The sequence below is a fragment of the Pristiophorus japonicus genome, chromosome 16 (genome assembly GCF_044704955.1).
Source record: "Pristiophorus japonicus isolate sPriJap1 chromosome 16, sPriJap1.hap1, whole genome shotgun sequence".
Classification (NCBI taxonomy): domain Eukaryota; kingdom Metazoa; phylum Chordata; class Chondrichthyes; family Pristiophoridae; genus Pristiophorus; species Pristiophorus japonicus.
The window spans coordinates 82637422-82658432 of NC_091992.1; the positions used below are offsets into that span (position 1 = coordinate 82637422).

The 21011-nt window shown below is 45.7% G+C and overlaps 1 non-coding gene across 1 annotated transcript; it reads right to left on the reverse strand.

The window, feature by feature from the left end:
• Positions 1-1654: 1654 nt before the first annotated feature.
• trnad-guc (transfer RNA aspartic acid (anticodon GUC)) lies at positions 1655-1726 on the reverse strand. Its single transcript has one exon. It is a non-coding gene; the product is annotated as a tRNA-Asp (tRNA).
• Positions 1727-21011: the final 19285 nt, after the last annotated feature.

The following is a 21011-nucleotide window of genomic DNA, read 5'->3' on the forward strand; positions in this document are numbered from 1 at the left end:
CTCCTTTCAAGGCATCAGCAGGAGACATATGCTCCATCTCGCACCACGCTACACATTGCTGCATTCGCCAGGTGACTACTGCATTGTACACACACAGGATAGACTTTATGAAGTTCCCAATAACCAAGGAGGCACAGAATGAGAGGGCTGTCGGTTTTACACGAATTGCTGGCTTTCCCAAGGTTCAGGCTGCCATTGACTGCAAGCACCTTTAGAGGATCCAGAGGTTTGCCGAAACTGAAAGGGATTCCACTCCCTGAACGTTCAGATCGTTTGCGACCATACTCAGTGCATCATGGCAGTAATTGCACAGTTTCCAGGGAGCATCCATGGTGCTTTCATTTTGCGTGAGAGCAGCTTGAGCGTCAGCCACAAGGCCAGAGCTGGATGCTGGGGGACAAAGGTTACGGCCTCGCCACATGGCTCATGACCCCCTCCGGAACCCTCAGACACAAGATTTCGCTGTAATGACAGCCATATAGCCACAAACAACATCATCAAACAGACAATTGCTCAAGCAACGCTTCCGATGCCTGGACCACCCTGGAGGCAGCCTGCAATACTCCCCTCAGCAGGTCGCTGAGTTCATTGTGGTGTGCTGCATGCTACAGAACTTAGCCATCATGAGGGGACAGGATTTGCCACTGGGGATGGCAGGATCACCTCGAGAGAGGGGAGGAGGATGACGAGGAGGAGGAAGAGGACGAGGAGCCTGGCAATTAACCCATGCCACCACCACCACAGGGGAGGCCTCGTGGAGCTTTCGTCATTGCATAAGTCTTACGTCAACAGTTCATAATTCAAAGCTTTGCTTGAACAGTAAAAGGCACGTTTCAGCATTGCCTGCCCACTCTATCCCACCATGTTCACTATTCCCCCTCTTCTGCAAATGAGACACTGCACAAGAATGGTTAAGGTGAACAAAATCATTTATAAAACATTTGTAAATTTATGAAACATTTGTATATTCTCAAAACTTTGTAAACTTTAATTTTGAAGCATAAATACATTTTTAACTTGAACACAATTTGTAAAACTTTTAAAACTTTTATAAAATAAACAAAACAGGAAAACAACAGCAGAACAGCAACAAAACAACAACAACCCCTGCACCGAACGTCTTTTAACTACGGCCACCTCCCCCCCCCAACCCCGATCTTAAACCCTGCCCCACCCTCGCTTCTTGCCCCTATCCCTACCCGCGTTGGGACCAAGATGGTGTGCAACAAGGCTCGTAGAGCACTGCTGTTTTGCGGTAGAGACAATGGAGATGCCATTGGACCCCCTGGAGAAGCTCGGGGTACAGGAGGCCTGGCTTCTGAGTGGCAAGGCTCTTTTTTTTTTTTGAAATTCGTAGCCAATCGTTCCAATTCTTTGTCAAATCACAAACGCCAGAGGTCACCTTGCACACGCCAAGGATCACTCTGCGCCAATGCTCTTAGCCAAAAGGCCTAGAGCCACTGCACCGTTCCTGGAAGTACTGCAATACCAGGTTCGTGCCATGGAGGTGGATGGGTCAGGTCCAAAATTCAACATTTTGAAACAACTACCTCCCCATCGGGGAATTGAACCCCGGTCTCCCGCGTGACAGGTAGGGATACTCACCACTATACTAACGAGGAACTGACAAAATTCTACATTTTGATACAACTGCCTCCCCGTCGGGGAATTGAACCCCGGTCTCCCGCGTGACAGGCGGGGATACTCACCACTATACTAACGAGGAACTGACCTCGGCCTCACCACTCACAGGTGCTGTCGATCTGGGTGGTATGGCACTGGGGACTGCAGTGCCAAAGTCGAGACCATGAATTGCCGCTGGGCATTGACAGCCTCGGTGTTCTCCCAGAAATACCACCCAGGGCCTGGAGGAGCTCTCAATTGAGTTTGACGCTCACCCTTGACAGTCCCACCATATCCAGGTGTGCGTCTGCCTGTCTTTCAGCAGACCGGCTTTGCCGACTAAACCTTTGAAGAGACGGCATACTGGGTTCAAACCTGGAGGTGTGTTGCTGCCTGGACCCGCTGCCTGTTGGACGAAGCCTGTGAATGTGGCTTCGTCTGAGGAACTTGTGGCCGCAACTAAAAGAGGTGGTGACTGCATTGCCTCCTCCACCCCCACCATCACCCCCCCCGCAACAGCTTCATGATTTTGTTCCTTCCTTGGAGAGTCCTCAGCGTGGCCCTCATCTACCTCCTCGACCCACACATGATGGGCTGAGGTGGAGGCTTCCATAGGAGGATGTGGCACCTCAGAATCCTCATCTGCAAAATAGAAAACAACAGACGAGCGGTTAGCAGCAGGGGAGGGGGCAGGGTCACTTGAGTAAGGTCACATAGCACAGGCTTATTTGAAGGACCAGCACTACTCCTTTATATGTTGTCGTGAGACACTGCATCACATTACCCAGACCTGAGTCCACAGACACTACATCACATTGCCCCAACCCAGCCCGGGGATTTTGCAGAACTTACCGTCAGTTCAGAACATGGGCTCAGCATCCGCATGGGGAGTTGACCTCCCGGAGGCACCAATTAAACCAGCCACTCTCTCCTCCAGCTCTGTTAATGGATGTGTTTGGGCCGGACTGCCGCCTGTGCGTCGCTGCTCACGGCGAATGTGGGATAACTTTTCCTGCAAAAATAACAATAGGAATGGTTACCAAAGTGCCCATCTGTTCTTGTGGCACATACAGATAGCCATCAAAGCACTTATCCCAGTGTGCATTTTATACATTCGTCTGTTTAATGGCCCTGGTAGTTGCACATGGTTCATGAGAAAGACATCGATGTGCAGAAACATCTTTTAAGATGTCAAAAAGCATTCTTAAATATGTGTAACGATCATTCATGGCAAATAAGGTGCAACACTAAGCCTACCTACAGCATCATGTGTCAGATTTACAATTTAAGTAATCAACGAGTGCATCAATAAAAATATTACTCTCACGACCCTGTAATGGTCATTCCACCTTTTCCTGCACTGCTTGTGGTCCCTGCGAATATCAGCAAGTGAGGAAACCTCCACAGCAACACAGGTCCAAAATCTCCTTACGATGGCTGGGGTGGGGGGGGCGGGGGTGCGGGGGGGGGGTGGTGGAGGGGGTTATTTGACCCCTCCTATTAAACTCCCCACATCTACTTTCAATTGCTGTGGTCAGTGCTTTATTGGCATCGGAACTAAATTTCCTGGCCCTCTGCCTGCTATAATCAACCTGCATCTTCTCTTGTCTGTGAATATTGAGACCTGGGTGGAATGCGCATCAGCGGGCGCCCTGATAGCTGACCAGAATCGCGGGCGGGGGGGGGGGGGAAATAGGTAGGGGAAAAAAATTGCGCATGCGCAAAAGATCCGGTTTTTTTCAGATCGGTGATTTTGGGTCCGGTGTACAAATGCAATCGTGTAAGGCCAGCTTTACCGTTAGCGCTGGTCACCATTTGCCGAATTTTGTGGCATCCAGCGATAGCAGTATGCTGGTGCTAAAAAAAATATAAAAAGCTGTGATTATCGCCCAAAAAACAGCGATGGCGCTATTTTCCGAATTTCTAGCCCATAGAATCATAGAAATTTACAGCAGGAAGGAGGCCATTTTGGCACATCGTGTCCACGTCGGCCATCAAAGAGCTATCCAGCCTAATCCCACTTTCCAGCTCTTGGTCCGTAGCCCTGTAAGTTGCGGCACTTCAAGTGCACATCTAAGTACTTTTTAAATGTGCCTCTACCACCCTTTCAGGCAGTGAGTTCCAGACCCCCACCATCCTCTGGGTGAAGAAATTTTCCCTCAAACCCCCTCTAAACCTCCTATCAATTACTTTAAATCTATGACCCCTAGTTGTTGACACCTTTGCTAAAAGAAATAGGTCCTTCTTATCCACTCTATCTAGGCCCCTCATAATTTTGTACACCTCAATAAAGTCTCCCCTCAGCCTCCTCTGTTCCAAAGAAAACAAACCTAGCCTATCCAATCTTTCCTCATGGCTAAAATTCTCCAGTCCAGGCCATATCCTCGTAAATCTCTTCTGTACCCTGTCTAGTGCAATCATATTGTTCCTGTAATGTGCTGAACAGAACTGCATGCAGTACTCTAGCTGTGGCCTAACTAGTGTTTTATACGTTCAAGTATAACCTCCCTGCTCTTGTATTCTATGCCTCCTAATAAAGGTAAGTAGTTCAGCCATGAACTCATTGAATGGCGGTGCAGGCTAGAAGGGCCGAATGGCCTACTCCTGCACCTATTTTCTATGTTTCTATGTTTCATATGCCTTCTTAACCACCTTATCTACCTGGCCTGCTACTTTCAGGGATCTATGGCCATGCACTCCAAGGTCCCTTTTTGTTCCTCTACACTTCTCAGTGTCCTACCATTTAATGCCTTGTTAGCCCTCCCCAAATGCATTACCTCATGGATATGGATATATATGGATTAAAGATGGGAAAATGGGGTTAAGACACAGATCAGCTGAGATCTAGTTGAATGGCGGAACAGACTCAAGGGGTTGAATGGCCCAATCCTGTTCCTATGTTTCTATGTATTAAAGGGACAGAGGGAGGTGGAGATGGAGGGTTTTAGAGAGGACATTTCAGAGCCTTGATGGCTGAAGGAGCAGCTGCCAATAGTGGGGTGAAGGGAGAGGAGAATCAACCAGAAAATTCGTGCAGGTGGTGGGGGAGGGACGTTGTAGAACTGGAGGAGCTTACAAAGAGAAGTAGAGGTGAGGCCATGAAGGGATTTAGGTACAAGGATCAGAATTTTAAATTTGAGGGATCAGAAGCTAATGTAGGCCAGCGAGCACAGGGGTGCAGGATTAGCGGGGTTTGATGTGGGATAGTATGTGGACAGCAGTGTTATAGATGACCTGACACCTGGGAGTCCCTGGCCAAAGGCCGCCCTAAGTGGAAGAAGTGCATCTGGGAGGGCGCTGAGCACCTCGAGTCTCGTCGTCGAGAGCATGCAGAAATCAAGCGCAGGCAATGGAAAGAGCATGCGGCAAACCAGTCCCACCCTCCCTTTCCCTCAACGTCGATCTGTCTCATCTGTGACAGAGACTGTGGTTCTCATATTGGACTGTACAGCCACCTAAGAACTCATGTTAAGAGTGGAAGCAAGACTTCCTCGCTTCCGAGGGACTGCCTATGATGATGATGATGGATGACCTGACCTTTACGAAGGGTTAAAGATGGGAGGCTGGCCAGGAGGGCATTGGAACTGTCAAGTCTGGAGGTGACAAAGGCATGGAGAGTTTCTGATGCAGATCGGCTAAGGTAGAATTGAGCCCAGCAATGCTATGGAGCTGAAAGTAGGCAGTCATTGTGATGAAGGGGGATATGGTGTGGAAGCTCACCTTGAGGTGAAATAGTACACTGAGGGTGTGAACAATTTGGTTCAAACTGAAAAAGTGGCCATGGAGGGGAATCAGTGGCTCGGGCACAGAGTTTCTTTTTGCAGGAGCCAAAAATAATTGATTCAATGTTTAACTGGAGGAAATCACAGCATCAAACTGCCTCTTGAATGACTACAGAGTTTTTGCATCCACCAAACCTTTCAGGCATTAGTCTCTTTGTATGAAGAAGTGATTCTTGACACCACTCCTGTCTTGACCTTTACCAGCTTGCAATGGGGTATAACTTGATCTAGAACTCATGATTAACCTTTTCTATCTTATTTCGATCTATTTTGTTGAATGACACTAGCAAGGCCACAATTATTGCCCAATCCTTCCTAACCCACTGCAGTCCTTGTGGTGATGGAGCTCCCACAGTGGTCGGGATTGTTTGCACAACTACTCGGCTTGCTAGACCATTTCAGAGGTCGGTAAGAGTGGTGTGGGACAAGAGTCACATGTAGGCCAGATCATTAATAAATCATTTGGGGTTTTGCCACAATCTGGCAGCTTTTGCTGGTCATAATTTTCTAGTCCCAGCCAGCAAATAATCAGATCTAATGAAGTAAATGTCACAACTTACCACGGTGGGATTTGAACTCTATGGGCTGGAAATTCATCTTTTGGTGATCGCGGTATTTTTTTTGCATTTTTCGCGAAAAATACCACTAATCACACCGCTATTTTTTAAAGGCCTAAGTTTCGTTACAAAATGCAGTAAAAATCGGCATTGCACGAGGATTCGCGGCGGAAACCGCAGTCCTCACAAACTTTAGTCGGAGGCCGATTACTGCCGTGAGAGAGGCCTTGGGAGGAGGGGGGAAACACAAAAATTAATTGCAAAAAATAAAAAAATCACAAAACAATCACAAGACACTTAACTATTGAATCGCTGAAAAAGCATTAAAAAATAAAAATTTTAACTTACCTTTTTTGCAGGTCTTCATACTTGTCCTTGGGCTGCAACGCAGGTTTTTCTCAGGCGGTTTTTTTTTCACCCAGAATACAGGTGCGCCAAAAGACAAATTTAAAGCGATAGCGGTATTTCCAGTCTTGCACGCCGGTGGTCCGCTTTTGAAGAGTCAAAGCTTCTATAACCTTTCTTTAGAGACCAGTTAGTTTAACATTTGTAGTTGGCAACATTTTGGAATATTGCATTAACGATGAAATTACTAAATATCTAGATGAAAATCATTTGAAGTAGCCAACACATGGACTGGTTAGGTGGAACGGCCTGTTTCCGTGTCATTGCTATGTAACATCGTCTTCTGAGATTAAATATTAGCCTTGTCCTCCTCGCCCGCACCACTTCCAGAGGTTCGGTGGTTACAGTGCCTAGCAGAAGCAAAAGACGAACACGCAATGGTTGCTCATAAAGCCCAAGAAAAATATGCATTGACTGCTGAAGAAACGTGGTCATTCAAGCAGGTTATATTTCCAACTGCAAGAGAGCTGTACATTTACCATTACGCAATTTATAAGCATTAAAAAGTCCTTCAGACACCAGATGAGTCTATAATCAGAGGGAGGTGGCAGTGGGTGGGGATGATCACTGCCCTTTCTAAATATTGTGTGAACAGAAAGAGATGCTCAGAACCATCAACAACAAATATACAACACAGCAAATGGGCAGACTGTTAAAATAAAGCAGAGCATTAGAGTGAAAGAGATCATTTTATTTTAAATAATAAAACAGTCATTTCTTCACATGGAACATGTGCATTACAGACATTGAAATACCAATTATAAAGGGTGGAAAGGATTGACAGAGACAATATAAGCAGCCAAAAAATGCATCACAGCTTTAGTAGACCGAAGAAGCAAAGGAAAGATTGTCAAAGCATTGTCCTGTTTTCATAAATACTGCTGTATTTGGTTGTGCTTCATGTGTTCCATTTAATTAGAAATAAATATCTCAGGTCACTTTAGCCTGTGGAAAACTCCAGTCTGCATTTGATATCCCATCAAGTTAAAGAGAGTGATATCATAGCATGAGACCTCAGTTAATGCAGTATGTAAATTACAGCAAATGAGGTAACGTAATTCTGCGGGTCAAGCAACCCTGCAAGGGCAGATTGCTGAAAAGGACAGCTATCAAATTGTAGGGGCTAGATCCATTTATAGGAAAATGCTATAAAAATTGTTGAGAGAAAAAAACAGTTTAATTGAAGAAAAATCTCTAAATTATAACAAGCAGATGCATTTACTGAGGTGGTTCAAATATTAAAGCCATAAAAGCGAAATACTGCAGATGCTGGAATCTGAAATAAAAACAGAAAATGCTGGAAATACTCAGCAGTCAGGAAGCATCTGTGGAGAGAGAAACAGATTCATGTTTCAGGTCGGTGACCCTTTGTAACGAAGGGTCACCGACCTGAAACGTTAACTCTGTTTCACTCTCCACAGATGCTGCCTGACTTGCTGAGTATTTCCAGCATTTTCTGTTTTTATTTACAACCATTGCAATTGTATAGTCACGATTGTGGTGATTAACCTGATAAATGAGACGAAGGTTGCTTTTTAACACAAGGGAGCATCTTCTGCTATTTCAGTTTAAATGTTGTGAATTTTATTTTCTAGTTTTCAAGCATGAAAGAAATAGAGATATTAGAAGATGTAAAAATAAGTGTTCCTTTTTTCTACAGTCATATGTCATTTCACCTCCCTCATTAAACCATTCCTTGGGTTTGAATGTATTGTGTCAATAAATAATGAAATTCAAAGATGAAACCATTTTCATGTATGTTATATATGCAGACTATAGATATACTCTCTGTGTAGTCACTGTATAGTTGCATAAGATGGAGACTTGTTTACCTGATGTACTATCAATACTGTGTATATACTATGCTGGCACCACTAGAGGGTGCAACTGGTGGAGACCGGGGTTTCCTGCCCTGGTGGCATGCAGCTGCCTCACTCTGGAGTTATGAATAAAGGACCAAGGTCACTACAGTCTGAGTACAACATATTGCCTCGTGGAGTCATTCATAAGTACATTACAGACATAACAATGTATATAAAGTTTAACTAGTTAAGACAGGTTACAACAACAATTTGCCTTTATACAGCACCTTTATCATTAGAAAACGTACCAAAGCGCTTCACAGGAGTGCTATCAGAGAAAAATTGACACTGAAGCAAATAAGGAGATATTATGACAGGTGACCAAAAGCTTGGTCAAAGAGGTAGTTTTAAGGAGGGTCTTAAAGGAGGAGAAAGAGATGGACGGACAGAAAGCAGATTAGCCATGATCTAATTAAATGGTAGAACAGCCTCGAGGGGCTGAATGGCTTACTCCTCTTCCTTTGTTCCTATAAAGGCTCGAGTGGACCATAAACACCTGGTTGGGCTGACTGGCCTGTTTCTGTGCTTATATATTCCATGTAATTCTATGTAAAAGATTTAGGGTGGGAATTCCAAAGCATAGGACCTAGGCAGCCGAAGTGGTGGGGTGAAAAGAGTTGTGGTTGTGAAAGAGCTGGTGGACTGGGAGCCAACGTAGGTCAGACAAAAATCATACAATACAACACCAATAACTTGTATTTATATAGCGCCTTTAATGTAGTAAAATATCCCAAGGCGCTTCACAGGATTATTTTAAGACAAACGAATAAATTTGACATCAAGCCACATAAGAAGAAATTTCAGCAGATGACCAAAAGCTTGTTCAAAGAGATAGGTTTTAAGGAGCGTCTTGAAGGAGGAAAGAGAGGTAGAGAGGCAGAGAGGTTTAGGGAGGGAGTTTCAGAGCTTGGGGCCCAGGCAGCTGAAGGCACGGGCACCAATGGTTGAGCAATTATAATCAAGGATGCTCAAGAGGGCAGAATTTGTGGAGCACAGACATCTCGAAGAGATCACAGACATACAGAAGAGAATGTGCAGCATAACTATAGAGTGTACACTGAATAAGTATACAGACTATTAAGTAAGTATAGATACTGCAATTTGTGACTGTGTTTGCTGTGTACTAAACATAGATGATACTGTAGATATACTGAGTAAATAGACACTGGCAGCTTGAACCATCTGTCTTGGAAGAGGAAAGAAAATGGAGGGTGGGGCTGCAACAGCCAGACATCAAATTTTCAGTTAGAAATCCTAATTGCTAAAGGGTGGGTGTTGCAGCGGGCAAGACACTTTTCTTCACCTCTGGGACTTGTGTTTGTGGTGTATGAAATGATACAATGAACTCTGTACTGTGAGCCAGTGACCAGGTGTAACCTGGTCAGTCTTTAATGGCTTCCAGAAGTGAAGATACAAAGGTGAAGTTCAGGTTATATACTGGGCTCAGCACGAGTGTACCTATGACCCTACGACCTCCGACGGTAGTGCCCCCTGGTGGTGGGCAGATCTTATGTACATACATTACATCATTCTTCCCCCCCCCAGTTCTTGGCACAAGTCCATTTTACAAGTTCAGACGGTCCGGAGCCCTTCACTCCCTGGTTGACCGTCTCAGTACAATCCCAGTGCTTTCCGAATCTCTCACAACTTGGGGCTGGGCATTGACCACAGTGGGTTCTTCTGATGGTTGGATGTGAGTTGATTGGTCGTCTAAGCTCACGGTGTCTTCGTCAGTGTGTCGTAGCTTGATTTGATCAATGTGTTTCCTGCACATCTGCCCATTCTTGAGCTTAACCGTAAACACCCGGTTACCCTCCTTATCCGTAACATTGCCTGGGAGCCACTTGGGCCTTTGACCATGGTTAAGTACATACACTGGGTCATTTACAGATATGTCGTGTGACACTGCGGCGCTGTGATACTACTGCTGGCATTGTCGTCGGGTTTCGACATGATCATTAAGGTCAGGATGGACTAGAGAGAGCCTGGTTTTGAGGCCTCTCTTCATCAATAGTTCCGCAGGCGGGACCCCGATGAGCATGTGTGGCCTTGTCCTGTAACTGAGCAGTATGCGTGACAAGCGTGTCTGCAAAGAACCATGAGTTACGCGTTTCAGACTCTGCTTGATGGTTTGAACTGCCTGCTCCGCTTGACCATTGGACGCGGGTTTGAACGGGGCTGACCTCACATGTTTTACGCCATTGCGTTTCATGAACTCTTGAAACTCTAGGCTCATGAAACACAGTGCGTTGTCGCTGACAATGATGTCTGGCAGACATGTGTGGCAAACATGGCTCTCAGGTTCTCAATGGTGGCAGTGGAAGTGCTGGATGACATGATCACACATTCTATCCATTTGGAGTATGCATCCACCACCACAAAAAACATTTACCGAGGAAGGGGTCCACAAAGTCGATGTGGATTCTAGACCAAGGTTTGGATGGCCATGAACACAGACTGAGCGGAGCTTCCTTTGCGGCATTGCTCAACTGCATGCAAGTGCTGCACTGATACACGCATGACTCTAAGTCCGAGTCAATGCCAGGCCACCAAACATGAGACCTGGCGATGGCCTTCATCATGACAAAACCGGGATGCGTACTATGTAACTCCCATACAAATCTCGCCCTGCCTTTCATGGGCATTACCCCACAGTAAACAGTTGGACTGAATGGAAAGCTCATCTTTGCGACGGCTGTATGGTTTGGTTTCATCACCCATTTCCTTGGGGATGGTCGACCAGTCCCTATTAAGAACACAATGTTTTACAACCAATAGGGTCGGATCCTGGTTGGTCCAGGTCTTAACTTATTAGCAGTGACAGGCGGCCCATCACTTTCAAAGGCATCCATGACCATGAGTAGCTCTGCGGGCATTGGCGTTTCCACCTCCGGTGTGAGCAACGGTAATCGGCTCAATGCATCTGCACAGTTGTCGGTGCCTGGTCTATGGCGAATGACATAATCATAGGCAGATAATGTCACTGCCCAGCTCTGGATGCAGGATGACTTGTTGGTATTGATACCTTTGTGTTCCGAGAGCAACGATATAAGCAGCTTGTGATCGGTTTCCAGCTCGAAGTGAAGCCCAAACAGGTGCATGGTGCATTTGTTTTACCCCTTAAACACATGCTAAAGCCTCTTTCTCTCCCATGCGTAGGCTCTTTCCTTCTTGGACGGGCTTCGAGCCGCGTATGCAACTGGTTGTAGTTTGCCTGACTCGTTGGCTTGCTGGAGTACGCAGCCGACCCCATAGGATGACGCATCATAGGTCAAAACTAGACGCTTGCATGGGTCATACAGTACCAACAACTTGTGGGAACACAACAGATTTCTAGCCTTCTCAAGGGCTCTGTCTTGAAGTTCACCCTACACCCAGTCATCTCCTTTCCTGAGCAGCTTGTGCAAAGGCTCTAATACTGTGCTCAATTTGGGTAAGAAGCTACCGAAGAAGTTGAAAAGACCCAGGAACGAATGCAGCTCCATCATATTCTAGGGCCTGGGCGCATTTTTGATGGCCTCTGTTTTCGCGTCTGTAGGCCTGATTCCATCTGCAGCAATCTTTCATCCAAGGAATTTGACCTCTGGTGCCATGAAAACGCACTTTGAATGTTTCCGCTTGAGTCCCGTTTTGTTCAGACGACGCAGAACCTCTTCCAGATTTTGCAGGTGTTTGGCGGTGTCATGACCTATGACTAGGATGTTGTCTTAGAATACCACGGTCCTGGGGACGGATTTCAATAAGCTCTCCATTTTTCTCTGAAATATGGCTGCTGCCGAACGAATGCCAAAAGGGCACCTGTTGTAAATAAAGAGTCCTTTGTGCGTGTTGATGCACGTAAGTTTCTTTGTTGATTCAACCAGTTCCTGTGTCATGTCGGCCGACGTTAGATCCAATTTGGTGAATGATTTTTCCCCGGCTAGCATTGCAAACAGGTCATCAGCTTTCAGTAGTGGGTACTGATCTTGTTTCGAAACTCGGTTGATCGTGACCTTGTAGTCTCCACAAATCCTGACCGTGCTGTCGCTCTTTAACACCAGAACAATGGGGCTGGCCCATTCACTAAATTCGACCTGTGAGATGACACCTCGCGTTGTAGCCTGTCCAGTTCGAGCTCGACCTTTTCTCTCATCATGTACGGGACCGCTCTGGCTTTGAGATGGATAGGCCTTGCGTCTGGGCCTAGGTGAATCTGCACCTTGGCTCCCTTGAAGCTGCCAATTCCCGGTTCAAACAGTGAGGGAAATTTGCTCAGCACTTGAGCACACAAATCATCATCCGCTGATGACAAAGCTTTGATATTGTACCATTTACATTTTATTTTCTCGAGCCAACTCCTGCCGAATAACGATGGGCCGTTGCCCAGGATAATCCATAATGGTAGATCATGAACCGCTCCCTCGTATGACTCTCTTACTGCTGCACTACCGATCACTGGTATGAGCTCTTTGGTGTAGGTACGCAACTTTGCATTTATTGGACTCATCTTGGGTCTCTCTGCTTGGTCTCCCACAGCTTTTCGAAAGTCCTGTGACTCATTATCGATTGATTCGCACCCGTGTCTAATTGCATGGATACCGGCACGCCGTTTAATTTTACCTCCATCATTATCGGTTGGCTCTTTGTTAGGAATGCAAGTACACTATACATTTCCTCCTCGGAGCTCTCAAATTGGCATCGCCAGGTCCACGCTGAATTGATCATCATCCACGTGGTGTGTCGCAGCTCACCCGCAATGCCAACACGTTGAGCTCGGATTTGCGCCCGATAGCGGGCTTTGAGCAGCTCCCATTCTCAAATTTGCAGTTAAGTAGGCCCTCGATGGAGAACTTTGAGCAGCTCCCGTTCTCGCATACGCAGTCGAGTAGGCCCTCAATAGCAAACTTTGAGCAGCTTCCGGTCTTACAGATGTAGTCGAGTAGGTCCTGCCATGTGCAGCTCTGCCGGCCGTGATGCAATTTTGTGTACAGTAATTGCCGTGGAGTTTCTGTTTTGTCGCAATATCTGCTTCGTGCTTTTCTGCGTGGACATGCAAGCCTGGGCGATGGTGATGACCTTGCTGAGGTCCGGCGTCTCCGCAGCCAGCAGCTTACTTAAGATCGCCTCGTGGTTGACCCCGATCACAAAAAAGTCACGCAGCATGTCTTCCAACACAGGCCCAAATTTTCAAGGCCCTGCAAGACGTCTCAGGTCAGCAACAAATACCACTACGTCCTGGACGAACGTGCGTATAGAAGCGATATCTGGATATGAGGATTCCTTCCGTGAGTTTAAGGTGTTCTGGAACTAGAGCACACAGTTCTTTGTAATCCTTTTCTGTAGGAAGAGTAGGTGAGAGCAGATTCTTGATGAGTGCATAGATCGTGGGGTCACAGACGGTGAGAAGAACTATACTTGTCTTTGTTTAGGTCATTTGCCACGAAATACTGGTCAAGACGATCTGTGAAATCTCCCCAATCCTCTCCCTCATTGAATCTCTCAAGAATTCCAACATTACTCGATCATGCTGTGCTCGCCATACTTTTGCATGGGTTCGTATTTGCCTCGTCGCCAGTTGTGATGTATGAAAAGATACAATGAACTCCATACAATGAACTGGTCAGTCTTTAATGGCTTCCAGAAGTGAGGATACAAAGGTGAAGTTCAGGTTATATACTGGGCACAGCACGAGTGTACCTGTGATCCTAGGACCTCCGATGGTAGTGCCCCCTGGTGGTGGGCAGACCTTATGTACATACATTACAGTGTTTCTAGCCCAACCTGTACTGAAAGTTTACCTTGGCTGTTTGGGCCCAATGTAAAATGTGCCTGTGTAATCTCTATTTATTTCTTGGTGGATGCTTCTCCATACCACAATACTACTCCTAGTTTGATAATCTTAAAATCTAAAAGAGTTCAAAGTTAGAAGCTGAGAAATATTGTCATGTTCTATGCCTATTGCTACACATACAGGTGTACTGCAATTCTGAAATTCAAACATGTCTATATTAATTAAGAAATCCAGTATGAAGGGCCAAGGCCTATCAGTTACCAATGCTGGAAGGAGCAACAGAGCAGACAAGATGCCTCGGAAAAAAGTGATTCGGTGGCAGCCGTGATAAGCGTGGGTTGTAAAAGGCTTCTGATTGTAGGAAGAAGACAAGACCAAGGGAAGTAAGGAGTTCCCACTGTTCTAAGGACTTGGGAAAGAAGGAGTTTGAGTAGGAAACTGTGCAACGAATTTTGATTTTAATGTCAGGAGGAGAAAGAGGGTGTAGGATGGCATATTAAGAGCTTGGAGAAACAAGAAACATTTGCGAATGGCACTGAACACTGCAATCATCAGCGAACATCTCCATTTCTGACCTTATGATAGAGGGAAGGTCATTGATGAATCAGCTGAGGATGGTTGGGTCTACGATATTGCCTTGAAGAATTCCTGCAGCGATGTCCTCGGGCTGAGATAATTGACCTCCAACAACCACAACCAACTTCTTCTGTGCTAGGTATGACTCCAGCCAGTGGAGAGCTTACCCCCTGATTTCAATTTTACTAGAGCTCCTTGATGACATACTTGGTCAAGTGTTGCCTTGATAGCATGGGCAGTCACTCTCACCTCACCTCTGGAATTCAGCTCTTTTATCCATGTTTGGACCAAAGCTATAATGAGGTCTTCAGCTGAGTGGTCCTGGTGGAACCCAAACTGAGCATCATTAAGAAGGCTGTTGGTGAGTAAGTGCCACTTGATGGTGCTGTCGACGACACCTTCCATCACTTTGCTGATGATTGAAAGTAGACTGATGGGGCCGTAATTGGCTAGATTGGAGTTGTCTTGCTTTTTGTGGACAGGACATACTTGGGTAGTTTTCCACATTGTCGGGTAGATGCCACTGTTGTAGCTGTACTGGAACAGGTTAGCTAGAGGCATGGCTAGTTCTGGAACACAAGTCTTCAGCACGACAGCCGGGATGTTGTTGGAGCCCATAGCCTTTGCTGTATCCAGTACGCTCAGCCGTTTCTTGAAATCACGTGGAGTGAATCTAATTGGTTGAAGACTGGCTTCTGTGAGGGTAGGGACCTCAGGAGGAGGCTGATATGGATCATCCTCTCGGCACTTCTGGCTGAAGATGGTTGCAAATGCTTTAGCCTTGTCTTTTGTACTTGCGTGCTGGGCTCCACCATCATTGAGGATGGGGATATACATGGAGCCTCCTCCTCCCACTGGTTGTTTAATTATCCACCATCATTCACAACTGGATGTTGCAGGACTGCAGAGCTTTGATCTGATCCATGGATTGTGGGATCACTTAGCTCTGTCTATAGCATGCTGCTTCTGCTGTCTAGCATGTTGCCTCCCCAGGTCGGTACCTCATTTTTAGGTACGCCTGGTGCTGCTCCTGGCATGCTCTTCTGCCCTCCTCATTGAACCCGGGTTGGTCCCCTGGCTTGATGGTAATGGTAGAGCAAGGGATATGCCAGTTGTGCTGGAATATAATTCTGCTGCTACTGATGGCCCACAACGCCTCATGGATGCCCAGTTTTGAGCTGCTAGATGTGTTCTTTTAATCAGTTCCCACCAATTTTACCCTCTCTGTTGCAGGTACTAACTCTTACTGCGGTACTGTACCACAGTTGCTAGATGCCCTCTGTTACCTTGCCCCAATGATACCTTATTCCCGTCTGAACACAATGAATGCCAGCAAGCTGTTTGACCTTGGGTGTGGAGTATTACAATCAAGACCAATCCAAATCTTGACCAACATCCACACAGTTGCATTTTCAGCAGGGTTACTAAATAGGAGTAAGGAGCAGGAGCCCTGATGAATTTCCCCCTACCTATCTCAGGAGCAATTGTAGCACTCCTAACATCGCCATAGCTGAGATCAGCTACCTCGGCACAGAACACTGCCTGACTAACTTGATTGTATTTTTTGAGGAGGTAATAAGGAGGATCAATGAGGGTAGTGCGTTTGATGTAGTGTATATGGATTTTAGCAAGACTTTTGATAAGGTCCCACATGGCAGACTGGTCACAAAAGTAAAAGCCCATGGGATCCAGGGCAAACTGGCAAGTTGGATTAAAAAATTGGCTCAGAGGCAGGCTGTTTTCAGTGGGGTTCCACAGGGCTCAGTACTAGGTCCCTTGCTTTTTGTGGTATATATGGATGATTTAGACTTGAATGTAGGAGGTATATTTAAGAAGTTTGCAGATGATACTAAAATCGGCTGTGTGGTTGATAATGAAGAAGAAAGCTATAGACTGCAGGAAGATATGAATGAACTGGTTAGGTGGGCAGAACAGTGGCAAATGGAATTCAATCTGGAGAAGTATGAGGTACTGCATTTGGGGAGGGCTAACATGGCAAGGGAATACACATTAAATGGTAGGACACTGAGAAGTGTAGAGGAACAAAGGGACCTTGGAGTGCATGTCCACAGATCGCTGAAGGCAGGCCAGGTAGATAAGGTGGTTAAGAAGGCATACGGAATACTTGCCTTTATTAGCCAAGGGAGGTTATGCTTGAAGTATATAAAACATCAGAGCAAGGAGATGTCCATGGCCGAATGTTGCAGACTGGCAGAATCCACAGTCCAGGAGTACGTGCTGAGGAACGCACTAAAGATTGGTGCAGCCACCGCAAAGGCACGATGGGGAAGAGCCACAGTTTAAGGCCCTTCCGCCATGGTAAACCCAGGGGATGGAATCAGACCCCCCTCGAGCTGTAATTGTTAATCTGCTTGTATACATAGAGCACCATATACTGAAAACCACCTGTGTTGTGCCATATATAATGAAAGTCTCTGCACTGTTTAGTAACTTGTAAAGAAATGTAAATGTATCCCCATCCGTTCCGTGTACTGCATTCATCTGCATAGTGCTACATGTAATGAGATTCGTGATTGGTATTGAAATGTATCCTGGAATGTAATGTAAACCTGTTTTCAGCTGCTCCATGTAATACCCTTATTTGCACAGTACTACATGTAACGTGATTTACGGATTGTACTAAACTGCACAATTGAAATGAAATGCACGGTAGTGCATTGTATGGAACTGCTGTCAGCATCCAAATGAATTGTATGGAATTGCTGACCGCAAAGTACTGAGCTATTTTCCAATGTATTGTGAAAATTTTATATGAATAAAGCAGATTTTTGAAAAAAAAATAAAACGCCAGTTAGGCCACAGCTAGAGTACTGCGTGCAGTTCTGGTCATCACATTACAGGAACGATGTGATTGCACTAGAGAGGGTACAGAGGAGATTTGTGAGGATGTTGCCTGGACTGGATAATTTTAGCTATGAGGAAAAATTGGATAGGTTGTGTTTGTTTTCTTTGGAACAGAGGAGGCTGAGGGGAGACCTTATTGATGTGTATAAAATTATGAGGGGCCTAGATAGAGTGGATAGGAAGGACCTATTTCCCTTAGCCGAGTGGGTCAACAATCAGGAGGCATAGGTTTAAAGTAATTGGTAGGAGGTTTAGAGGGGACTTGAGGGGAAATGTCTCCACCCAGAGGGTGGGGGCGTCTGGAACTCACTGCCTGAAAGGGTGGTAGAGGCAAAAACCCTCAACACATTTAAAAAGTACTTGGATAGGCACTTGAAGAGCTGTGACCTATAGGGCCTCGGACCAAGAGCTGGAAAGTGGGATTAGGCTGGATAGCTCTTTGTCGGCCGGCGTGGACACGCTGGGCTGAAATGACCTCCTTCCGTGCTGTAAATTTTTTATGATTCTATGAACACGGATCAAACCTACAAGGATTTTAACCCCAGATGGATTCCGTACTCAGTTAAAATTACAATCGAGTCTCAATGATGTCATCGGGCCGCAATATGCATATATAAAGAAGGATCCTGTTGGTTCTGGGCGCCTGTCCTTGCTGCCTGCTCAGGAGAGCAGGTAAAAATTGCAGATGTTGCGATCATGGCGGCTTGCAGACAGGCAAGAGCCAGGGGGATTTTAACTGTCCACCCGCCAGTATTCTGCTGAGTGAGTTGGGTTAAAATCGCCCCCACTATTACTCGGAAACATTCTTGATAAACTCACTGACCTATTGGGAAGCCAAGGGTGATGCATGAAAACTTTCATACCAGCTAGAATAATTACTCATATGAGAAAATTTCAGTCAAAGATAGGAGACCATATAAGCAGATTGTGGTAGTGTATTATCTTTCTAATGCAGTGGTTTTAAACTTTACTTTGGGGGGATGGGACTGCAGGTATTGACATATTCCCAAAGATGACCCTCTGTCCTAAATTCTGGCATACAGTGTTTACTTCCAAAAATGAAACAGGGATATGATTACAGAAAATATTTTTTTATTTGTATACAATGACAGAACTAATAGCAAAGAATACTGAAGAAATATAGAATAATCTCTGCTGATACTGAGCTTGTGCATGCAAATGGTTGGAATCTGATTATCTCATGTATCTCCTAGGATTCTCTCATAGACCCCCAGGATCCCATCGACAACCAATGGATTAATTTTTTAAAATTTGTTCATTGGATGTGGGTGTCGTTGGCAAGGCCAGCAGTTATTGCCCATCCCTAATTGCCCTTGAGAAGCTGGTGGTGAGCTGCCTTCTTGAACCGCTGCAGTCCGTGTGGTGAAGGTACTCCCACAGTGCTGTTAGGGAGGAAGTTCCTGGATTTTGACCCAACGACGATGAAGGAATGGTGATATATTTCCAAGTCAGAATGTTGTGTGACTTGGAGGGGAACTTTGAGGTGGTGGTGTTCCCATGTGCCTGCTGCCCTTATTCTTCTAGGTGGTAGAGGTCATGGGTTTTGGGAGGTTGAAGAAGCCTTGACAGTGCACCTTGTAGATGGTACACATCGCAGTCACGATGGTGAGGGAGTGAATGTTTAAGGTTTGCTAATGGGGACCTGTACTTGTCAGTGTTTAATGTTGGCAAGATCACGTGATGATTATGGATGAGGAAGGGCATTCATCTCATCTTTATTCATCTATTCACTTTTTCTGATGCTTGAGTGTCACCCTTGTGTCTCAGTGATCAGAACTGGGCAGAATACCCAAGGTACAGTCATAGAAACATAGAAACATAGAAAATAGGTGCAGGAGTAGGCCATTCGGCCCTTCGAGCCTGCACCGCCATTCAATAAGATCATGGCTGATCATTCCCTCACTACCCCTTTCCTGCTTTCTCTCCATACCCCTTGATCCCTTTAGCCGTAAGGGCCATATCTAACTCCCTCTTGAATATATCCAATGAACTGGCATCAACAACTCTCTGCGGCAGGGAATTCCACAGGTTAACAACTCTCTGAGTGAAGAAGCTTCTCCTCATCTCAGTCCTAAATGGCCTACCCCTTATCCTAAGACTATGTCCCCTGGTTCTGAACTTGTCCAACATTGGGAACATTCTTCCCGCATCTAACCCGTCCAGTCCCATCAGAATCTTATACATTTCTATGAGATCCCCTCTCATCCTTCTAAACTCCAATGAATAAAGGTCCAGTTGATCCAGTCTCTCCTCATATGACAGTCCAGCCATCCCTGGAATCAGTTTGGTGAACCTTCGCTGCACTCCCTCAATAGCAAGAACGTCCTTCCTCAGATTAGGAGACCAAAACTGTACACAATATTCCAGGTGAGGCCTCACCAAGGCCCTGTACAACTGCAGTAAGACCTCCTTGCTCCTATATTCAAATCCCCTAGCTATGAAGGCCAACATACCATTTGCCTTCATCACCGCCTGTTGTACCTGCATGCCCACTTTCAGTGACTGATGAACCATGACACCCAGATCGCGTTGCACCTCCCCTTTTCCTAATCTGCCGCCATCCAGATAATATTCTGCCTTCGTATTTTTGCCCCCAAAATGGATAACCTCACATTTATCCACATTATACTGCAGCTGCCATGCATTTGCCCAATCACCTAACCTGTTCAAGTCAACCTTCAGCCTCTTAGCATCCTCCTCACAGCTCACACCGCCACCCAGTTTAGTGTCATTCGCAAACTTGGAGATATTACACTCAATTCCTTCATCTAAATCGTTAATGTATATTGTACAGAGCTGGGGTCCCAGCACTGAGCCCTGCGGCACTCCACTAGTCACTGCCTGCCATTCTGAAAAGGATCCGTTTATCCTGACTCTCTGCTTCCTGTCTGCCAACCAGTTCTCTATCCATGACAGTACATTACCCCCAATACCATGTGCTTTGATTTTGCACACCAATCTCTTGTGCGGGACCTTGTCAAAAGCCTTTTGAAAGTCCAAATACACCACATCCACTGGTTCTCCCTTGTCCACTCTGCTAGTTACATCCTCAAAAAATTCCAGAAGATTCGTCAAGCATGATTTCCCTTTCATAAATCCATGCTGACTTGGTCCGATCCTGTCACTGCTTTCCAAATGCGCTGCTATTTCATCCTTAATGATTGATTCCAACATTTTCCCCACTACTGATGTCAGGCTAACCGGTCTATAATTACCCATTTTCTCTCTCCCTCCTTTTTTAAAAAGTGGTGTCACATTAGCTACCTTCCAGTCCATAGGAACTGATCCAGAGTCAATAGACTGTTGGAAAATGATCACCAATGCATCCACTATTTCTAGGACTACTTTCTTAAGTACTCTGGGATGCAGACGATCAGGCCCCGGGGATTTATCGGCCTTCAATCCCATCAATTTCCCGAACACAATTTCCCGCCTAATAAGGATATCCTTCAGTACCTCCTTCTCACTGGACCTACTGTCCCCTAGTACAATCGGAAGGTTATTTGTGTCTTCCTTTGTGAAGACAGAACCAAAGCATTTGTTCAATTGG